The 10,252-nt window shown below is 36.5% G+C and overlaps 1 pseudogene across 1 annotated transcript in view; it reads right to left on the bottom strand.

Annotated features, from left to right (window-relative positions):
• Positions 1–233: 233 nt before the first annotated feature.
• Positions 234–10,252, bottom strand: part of LOC143594476 (G-type lectin S-receptor-like serine/threonine-protein kinase At4g27290) — a 31,769-nt pseudogene continuing 21,750 nt past the window's right edge. Inside the window, exons 3-6 of the transcript XR_013146338.1 lie at positions 1,525–1,658; positions 795–1,009; positions 476–713; positions 234–381 (exon numbers count right to left, since the gene is read on the bottom strand). The product of XR_013146338.1 is annotated as a G-type lectin S-receptor-like serine/threonine-protein kinase At4g27290 (transcript). The remainder of the gene's footprint in view (positions 382–475; positions 714–794; positions 1,010–1,524; positions 1,659–10,252) is intronic.

The following is a 10,252-nucleotide window of genomic DNA, read 5'->3' as shown; positions in this document are numbered from 1 at the left end:
AGATGACCGGGATTGCAGCCAAAGGAGTGGTTATGCGTTTTCATACGACCGAGGGAATGGTCGGGGACGAGGTCACAGAGGTAGTCGAGTTCGGGGGAGCCGAAGAACACGTCTATGGATCAAGAAAAGTTCCCGGGAGATCAAGGGCAAGATGGTTGTGAAAACCGAGAAGACCAAGTTCATGGGTCAAATCAAACAGGGCGAAAGAGACATGCTCGGAGTTGAAGAGCCAACTATTTCAAGTCGGAAATTAGGGGGGGTGATATTTTGTATCTACTTTGGATCCCACTTACGATCTCTAGCGTCAAAACACCGAAGCTGAATACATCTGATTTTACTGAGAACATTCCCTTTCCTACATATTCTGGGGACATGTATCCACTGCACCAAAGTGTTGGTCATGTTATCAAACAAGAACATAATACTAAGTAGCAAACTATTAAACAAAATTGTAACATTTATAATGTATTCTTACTATGTCCCAACCACTCTTTTAGTCTTTGTTTGGGTCTCATTTTCTCCAAAGCTTCTTGCAAGGCCAAAATCTGATATTTTCGGGTTCAAGTCACGATCAAGAAAAATGTTGGCAGGTTTGAGATCTCGGTGGATAATCTGTAGACGAGAATCTTGATGAAGATAGAGCAAACCTCGAGCGATCCCATCTATAATATGGAACCGTATCGACCAGTCAAGTGTTTTGCTTTTGGGTTCATCTGAAAAAGAACTTGCATTTAAAATTACAAAACAGGACTAGAAAAAGCAAACATTATCTTGTTAAAAGAAAAAAAACTTACGAAACAGAAGCTGATCAAGCAAGGCCTTTGTTAGGCATGTACTCATAAACCAACATCTTTTCGTGACCTTTAAAACAATATCCAAGAATCTTGACAAGATTTCGATGTTGAAGCCTGGAAATGAATATAACTTCGTTTTTGAACTCTTCAACTCCTTGCGAGGAGCTCGTGGAAAGACGCTTCACTGCAACTTCTCTCCCATCTTTCAAACATCCCTTAAGAGATAGGCCTCTTCAGATGTTTTTCATCATCATCATCATCATCATCATCATCATCATCATCATCGTACTCAGTATATCCCACCAATAGCAATGCTATGATAGGGTCTGAGGAGGGTAAGATGTAGACAGCCTTACCTCTATCCCATAGGGATAGAGAGGCTGCTTCCGGTGAGACCCCCGGCTCGATAGTAGTTTTGCATCAAGCCTTGGACATAAGGCACATAGCACTCAATCATCGGGACACCGGCTGATCGGTGCATGTGCCCTTGTCTTTCGGCTATCAACGCCACCACATGATGCCTGATTAACCTTCCGCCACTTTTAACGTTATTTTCACGAGATTAGTAAAATAACGTCAAAATTAGTGCAATTTTACTTTTGCCCACCCGAGGGTTCACACATATATACGTTATATGCACGCACCGCAAGCAGGGCGTACCTCTTCAGATGTTTTTTAAACAGAGCAATATAAAGTAATGCCAAAATTTTGTTTCAAGATTGAATGATACCTTGTAAACTGGTCCAAAGCCACCCTGACCGAGCTTGTTACTATCTGACAAATTATTTGTTGCAGCGACTAATGTCGATAAACTAAAAAAGGGTAGGTCTACAACATCTTGTCGAGTAATTGGACCATGCCTTTCTACAAAACAAGAGCAGAAGAGCCATAGTTGGATGTTAAGTACATTCTCATAAGTGAAACAAGTAATTCGTGGTGGTACAATAGTCAGGTTAATTAGTAGTTTATATTAACTATTCAAAAGAATATTAAGCAAATTAATAGATCACGAGTCATTAACTTGTAGCTTTCGCCTTCTATATCTAACGATTATAATGCACATTCCAAGAAGAATGGTTGCGCCTAGAAACGCAGGGATAACAACTATCATCAATTTGCTATTGCCTCTTGATATCTTGTCTTTCTCTGTATACAATAAAAAACCGCATGGTTAGAACATTTATATTTGAGATTTTAAAAGCTCAACTAAATAAAATTAATTTTACCTAGTTCTGAAGCAGCCATTCGTATATATATGTCCTGTCCGTTGTTAGGAAGTGTGCGCATATCGATGAGTTCACCATACCATAACAAGCAACCAATGTCATATTTGATGTCCAAAGTCGCATAAGCTGTACAATTACACTCATTTTTACACTTCGCCTTACATTGTGCGAGAGTCATATTCGTGTCAAACCAAGATTGCCTGGTGTCTGGCAACTTCATGAACGGATACCTTCGAAACCCTTCTCCAGCACCACAATCTAATGGCACTTCCCTTTGACAACCGCCAGTCCAGTCGGATATTTCCCATTGATCCTTAATTTTTGGTTCAAAGCCTTTTAGACATCCACAGATTGTTGATTGTGTAATGTCACAACTGCCATGAACACCACACAATGCATACCTGTCACAACTGTCTGTTTCACTATCGGCATAGAGAATCCATCCTTGCGTTCGGTTGATCCAATTATACCTGCCCATGTTGCCAGCAGGAGTTAACCTCATCATACTAAGAACCGAACTATTTATCAGATTGAATTCAATGTAAGTCTCTCTTTCGTTTGAAACATGGGTGTCTACGTAAATTCCAGTTGGTTCGTTATTAATGGCTGATGTGGCCTAAAATATATATAATTTATATAAATGTTTCCCATACTTTTAAGTTGTTTTGAATTGGTTTTTATTGAATATTACTTGTTTCTAGTTTATATATATATATATAATTTTAATGATTTTATGAGACAACGAGCTAAAGTGAAGTAATTTTATTAAACTTGAGCCTACGAGTAAATGTTAAACGTTTATCCTATTGATTTTCTCTTATTAACATTAGGTAAGGAAATACGTTTTGTTTAAAGTTATAAAGAAAAAATATTCATAAACAAATTAATGCTTGACATATGATTATTACACAATTTAATTGTTTTAATTTGTTTCTTGAAATCTGAATTCTAGTTACAATGTCACGTGGGGTGTTCATCCACCATATTGAGAATTAAAAGAAGAATATATATTTTGTCTTGACAGGAGCACATGAATGTCGAATACAGGAAACTACACACTTGGGCCATTAAATTAATTGAGGTGAACATGGGCCGAATAAAAAATAATAATAAAGATGCCGCTTAAATTAAATAGCAAGTGAGGTTATTAGAAAAACCCTACGGACGGACACAGTGAGGTTGTTTTGGGTGGACGACTGATTGAGGAGCATACGCAACGCAAGTCAGAGGACATAAAGCTTTTGAGAGGGACGACCAGAAGAATTATTAATATTATTCTGGAGAGGAAGCATCCATTGGTTTGTAAAACATACGGTTTTCTTTAATTTATTTTCTTTTCTCAAACATGAGTTTTGCTACTGAAATTACTTTGTTTTCACCTGTTATTATAAATAGCTAAACTTGTTAGAACTACTTAGGTTTGGTTGATTAACGTTTTTTTATGATTGTTTTGGGTTGAGCAACGAATATATACTTGATTTTCTATTGTCAAGTTTATATTATTGTGATTTTATTCTATGATTGCTATTGAGTTTGTTCAATATTTTATTAATTAAACCTCGTGTGATTTTATCCTTACATGAATTAATTTTGTGTTTGGTTTAGGATTGCATGTTAGACTAATTATTTTGTGTTTTTGGTTACTTGTGGTAGACGTCACCATAAGGTTTGATTGGTTAAATTTGTTTATCTCAATGGTTCATCTCCTTTTAGTTGGACCAAGACATTAGGAGTTGGTTTGTCTTTTTGGTCTATTCAATTTAGTTTGCCGTTGCGAGACCACGTGCGGTTTTCTTGCCGTTGATTAGGTTAATTTGTAAGCCAAGTTATTTAATCTTGAATATTGAATTACCCCTTATTCCCGAGGTTTGTTAGGATTACGGGTCTTTGAGGAATTTGTGATTTTGATACGGACCAAGTAATAAATCAATTGGGTACTTAGAAAATCAACTGTGCTTTATTATTCTTTCTAGACGTTTTTAGGGGTCTTTAGTAAAACTGACCGTGGGGACCTATTTTCCCTTATTATTGTCTAGTTAGATTATCTTTTGAACCCGGTTTTATGTGTTCGTTGTCACCCGAGCGTCGTTGATTTGATAGTCGTCAATAATAATAATAATAATAATAATAATAATAATAATAATAATAATAATAATAATAATAAAATCAATTAAATATTTTAAGGTAGGACTTGGATTGGGGTTTATATTCTGAGCCGTTCTCACGTGTCTTCGAGTTCGATATCCGGACTTTCCTTTTCTTTGCTATACGCGACCGGTACACTTGCCGTTTGTGTGAACTAGGATAGATTGTTTGGTTTTTAAAGCTTAGTTGCGATTCGTGTTTTATTTATATATATATTTTCGCACATCAATGGCACCCGTATACGTAATTCCATTCCATGATCCCAATCTGGAGTGGATCACATCTCTATTCTTTTTAAATATTTGTGGGAATGCCATACAAATCACAAACGAACCTTGAGACGGATCATCGTCACTCTTCCACGACGTATAATTCGTAGTTATCCCCCTTTCCAAATCCCTCCCAAATCTTGATCCTGGTAGAGTTGTATCTCCTGGATGATCAAAACTCTGCCAAATGTAATTTTCTTGTCCTTCTTCACGGTCCATAACCATAAGATTCCCACTTTCTAACAATCGAGCCACCGGATTTCTAGCGGTTCTAGATGAACTTGATGTCCAAATAGTTACACTAGTGGCGGAATCACGAATCACCAAAACTCCAGACTGATCAAGGGTTAACACACCGGATTTGTTTTTGATAGGACTGTCTCGATTGGCAACCCAAGCGACCGTGCCAGTCGCTAGCCGTTTGTACCATATGCCAACATATCGGTTGGAGGTGTTTCCGGGGCTAAAGAACCCGAGCTCGAATGTTTCTTGGGGTGAAACAATGGTTTGGCCATCCCTAATGGTTTGATTCATGAGTATGGTGTCTGCTGCCATGATGCAAGTACATACTGCACCAAAAGAAATAATGTATATGGAAAATTTCATCATTGTTCATGATAAGTGGCTAATGATGGCGATTTTTGTAGGCTACTTTTTGCTAAGTGAAGGAGTTGACAAAGATACAATAGTCAGTATTCAAGAAGTGGCCCACGTTGACATTTTTGTTATCAACTTTGAACGACGGCGGCTTCAAACATCCAATGGTCAATACAATATGATATACTATTTAATTCATTGCCACATTTTCGTATTTAATATCTATATCTAGAACTAATTAGAAGGTTTTGATGGTAATTTCGGACAATATTCACAAGTTGGTAAATATGAAAGAATCTTAAGTTAACAAGTCGGTCAAGTTAAGTTGTTTAGTTTTCTATTTGTTATATAATTAACACTAGGTTAGATCCCGTCTTACACACGGTGAAAAATATAATAAAAGTAAAAAACATCATAAGTAATACATAAATTTAGTTATTTTATATAATAATAGGTTATAGCCCGAGCTACATACGTTGAAAAATATATGCACTTCATATATATGCATCTTACTACTCTAATAAATAACTACTACTATATGCCATTTGTCACACTCTCATCCATTCTCATAGATTTAACCCATTTTCTAAAATATGGATCCTATATGGGTCCTTAACCACCCACTTAATTGTTATTCAAACCTAATATCTAATCAGCCTATCGTCCTCTCCATGGCGTCCACCACCACCTATCATCCTCTCCATGGCGTCCACCACCCCCTGCGCCGGCGACAAAATAGCCCCTCTCCACGGCCACCACCACCACCACTACTATCGCCCCTCCCCACTTTTCGCTTTTCTATACGCTCTTGCCCTAATCCACAAACAAACAATTATCTTCTCTTTTCGTACAATTTTAGTTCAATTTATTATTTAAGATTTATTTATCAATTTCAATTGATTTATACGATTTATATTTAATGTAAGTCATCAAATATTTCATCTGATCTGATCTGCTCATCGATTTGTGTTATTTTTTATTTCTATTAATTTATTTCTATTTTTTTTGCAGTTGATTTCTCGATTGATCGCCATGGCCAAAAGCACATTCAAACTCGAACATCCTCTCGGTATTATTATTATTATTATTATTATTATTATTATTATCTGAATCTGAGATCGTATCGATGTGTTTTTTGATACTGTTATGTATTAATTTGCTTAATGAACTTGCTTAGGTTTTGTTGTTGAAGTTTATTGTAAGGTTAATTGTTAAAGAAGATGAATATTAGTATGTGCATTGTTACTGTGATGCTTTGTAATTGATTGATTTGGTTAATTAAGTTGCTTAGGTTTTGCTGTTGAAGAGAATTAGTATGTGCATTGATTCGGTTACGCGTTTTGCTGTTGACGAACTGATTTTGATACTGTGATGCTTCGTAATTAATTGATTTGCTTGATTAAGTTGTGAAGAAACACTAATCGATCCCGGGCAGATTACGGATAATCTGAGGGTTAAATAGATGTTTCCCACGAGGGTTAGGTCCGGCAGAGAAGGATGTTCTTCAGGTGACCTGCAAAACAAAAACCGTGAGCTCGTCACTGAGAAGGGAGGGGTTCCTCCTTGTGACCACCCTCCGGCGTGAGAATCAGACTAGATTGCTCTGAATATAAGTGTATATTGAGAGAAATAGCTAGTGAAGGCAAAATACCAGATGCCCTTACCGTTCCAAGGTGTTGGAGTATTTATAGCCGAAGGTAGGTTTCCAAGCAGGTACAGCCAGCTGTATAATATTCCTGTTCTACCAACTATGGGCTACGCACGTGCCATGCTGGTTGGTGGGTAGGCAGCGGCTGATAGTAACAAGGCCGGCTGTATACTGTTCCCTTTCCACCAACTGCAGGCTATGTGCGTGCCACAACAAGGGTTGGTGAGTAGGCAGCGGCTAATAGTGACAAACAGTACTAGAGCATGCTCCTCCTCGTACTGTTGTCGGTGAGCTGTCACCCTGTGATTGGTTCATGGGCTGCTTTGGTCAGATCTTGTCTATTTTGTCCATACCTTGGCAGGTATAGTACAAAAGATCTTCCAGAAGCATACGGACTGGCTCATTTGGGCGGGAGTATTCCCGCCTTGCTCATTCCTTCAGGTGACACTGAATTATTGAGTGCCTTGTGCGTGTAGCCTTGCTATTAGTGCTGGTAGCCTTCCCTGATGGCTTGTATCCGCAGCTGCGGGGACAGGCGGGATACTTCACCATTGGGAGGCTTTCCCTGCGGGAACAGCTGGCGTACTGCGCGTAAGGTCTTTATCTCTGAGCATGGTGGGTCCTGCGGAACCAGTTGGTCCTTGCGCAAACGTCCCTCTTCAAGGTGAGTCTTGCGGGTCCAACTGGGCTCTACTGGGACCTACATCTTCAAGTTGCTTAGGTTTTGCTATTGAAGAGAATTAGTATGTGCATTGATGCGGTTACGCGTTTTGTGCTCGATTAAATGTTCCTTATACTGTGATGCCTTGATTTGCTTAATTAAGTTGCTTAGGTTTTGCTGATGAAGTTTATTGCTCTCGATTAACTGTTTTTGGCTACTGTGTAAACAATATTTATTTGTAGCACCTACCTGCTCGCTTATTAAAACTTTCTAATATTGTGGAGATATGGTTCCTAACCTTTTCAATTTAGATGATGATCATTGTTTAATGCCTATACGTGTGGAGACTTATTTTGCAGTACATCTTTGTCGTATGATATAATATGATGACTTATTATGGTCAACCTTTTTCTTCCTAATGCAAATCTATTTTCATGTTCTTTAATTTCAAATCATTTTTATATTTGATTAGCTTTAGGTAAACTTAGATTTCGATTTACTTAATTTGTGATTTAAAGTTTTTACATTTCAAATGTTTTAGATTCATCAACATCGTTTCATGCATTATATAAGAAGATAAAAGAGGGAGGCATAGAGTGTGTCGGTGTAATAGAAAGAGAGTGTGGGAGATTTTAGCTTGCTGGTGTATATAGAGCATGAACATGTTTACATACTTAATCTTCGGTAAGGTTGTCGATAGAACCTTTTGTATTTATGGTGCTATTGAAATTTATTAAGTATCTGATAGCAAGGATGTCTTGGTTCCTAAGTTGATGGAAGATATAAAGTGTTTTGACTTTCCTTTGTATAAATAGGTCGTCTTTTAATTTTGCATGTTGTCATGATTGGTGTAATTTTTTCTTCCAGTTGTTTGTTTTTGTTGGTTCTAGCTTTTCGCTAGTTTGCCTTGTTAAATGAAAGTTGTTTAAAAAAATGTTTATAGTGCCTCATGTGTCTAAGAACTAAGGGACCACGGAATATTAGAAGTCAAAATTTGATCATTACAAGCATTTCATTTATTAAAATTTAATTAATCCACAATATATAAGGTTAGGATTTAGAAATGGTGTATAGAGCAAAACAAAAAGGTTAGAAATTGTGTATAGATCAAAACAATATGGGCTAAACAATCATTTAACATGTACATCTAAAGTGCACAATCATTTAACACGAACAATTAAAGTGTAGTAGGGGCTAAAGTGTCATTTATGAAATTTCTTTTTTTGCTGGTACAGGGAAATAAAGTACACTTCTGCAATAAAGTGCACTTCTACACAGCTCGTGAACGACATGGGTCATATGTGTATATTTGAAACCTAGTTGTTAATAGCAGTTGGCTAGGTATATTAGGGCTAGTATTTCGTTTATGTATTTTGGATTCAATTCTTGTTCATTTTTCCATCAATTTATATTTTGTTTGTTTCATCTTTTTCATAATGAAGATTCGTTTCTTAACCCTAATTCAATTTTAATTAACTTTGGTCGATTCTATTAGTTATGTAATTGAGTTCTTCGTTGTTATAGATTCTATTTCCACTTAATTTTCTGTAACAATTGTTATCAGAGCTATGTATTGATTTTATAAAAATACCTATAATTGAGTCCTCGATTCAATTACAATGGTGCACATCCTCAAATTTCGACTAACAAAGTTTTACCACGATGCACGTGACATACCAGGATCTAGCTTATTTGTTAAACCAAACAAAATTTATAAATATTTAAAACACCATTTAACTTAAATCCAAACATGAGAAAACAAAAACCAAATCAATAGTTTAAAGTTTAGCGAAAGCGTAAAAGTAAACGGTTTAAAATAATAAACCATGTGCTTAAACATACACAACCCATTATATGTAACCAAAAGTAAAATAAAAGTTCATGCGATAATGTGACTTCAAACATATGCAATGCAACTCGATCCTTAGCACGCATCTAGTAACATGGACAAGTATGAATACTCAAGGGTCAACCCGAGGTTGGTGAGTTTATAAGTTATAGCAGAAGTAGTAAATGTAGTATAAGTAGATTTAGCACTTTTCAAATATACCAGGTGATATGAGCCAAATTATATATAAATATTATAAATATTCCCTACACTTTTGAACCATGTTTTTATTGAATATCATTCGTAATTATATATAAATATTATAAATATTCCTACACTTGAGACCAACGAGCAAAATGATAGAATTTATGTTAAAACGCGTCTCTAATGAACTAGAAAAGAAACCGAATTTTAATTCCATAATTACCTTTATTCAAGTATTAAATATTTATACCATGATTTGATAAATGCAGATGCTAAAGTTTAATTAATTATATATAGTTGGTTTAATAATACTATATTCGACCAAATAAGTTTCTTTTTGTCATTTAGATTGAAATAAAAAGAAAGAAGCACACATGAGAGTTATAAATAATGAAATATTATTACGGTGAGTGGGCTCCGACAAAGTCAGCTCATGACATGTTTTGTGAATTGTGATTGGAATGAAAATAATAAAGGAGGTCGGCTACTGTTGGGAGAAAAAAACCTACGGAGTTTGACGAGGACAACCGAAAAGAATAATAAAAGAAAGATAGAGAAAGTTGTTGGTTGGAGCCAAGATCGTTTGGTTTCAACACTGTAGAGGTAGGGTATCAAAAAGACCCAAATACCCATAAATACTACCCGCGGGTCATAGAGAACCCTCTTATAAACCACCCGCGGGACACTTGGGCCACCCGCATGTTACGAGTAAGGAGGAACGTTCTCATAACACACGCGGAAGCATCCTGGCGTCCTCAAAAGTCATCCGCAAGACAGGAAGTATGTCCGCATAAATAACTGGAGGACAGTGCCAGTAGGACAGCTGTCACCATTCAAATACTTTCTAGAAGAAAGACTCATGATTCTTACTTGGGGAATA

This window comes from Bidens hawaiensis, unplaced genomic scaffold (assembly GCF_021521415.1).
Source record: "Bidens hawaiensis isolate Kalapana, Puna unplaced genomic scaffold, B.hawaiensis_p1.1 tig00043684_1, whole genome shotgun sequence".
In the NCBI taxonomy this organism is placed as follows: Eukaryota; Viridiplantae; Streptophyta; class Magnoliopsida; order Asterales; family Asteraceae; genus Bidens; species Bidens hawaiensis.
This window is presented reverse-complemented; position numbering and strand designations above follow the sequence as displayed.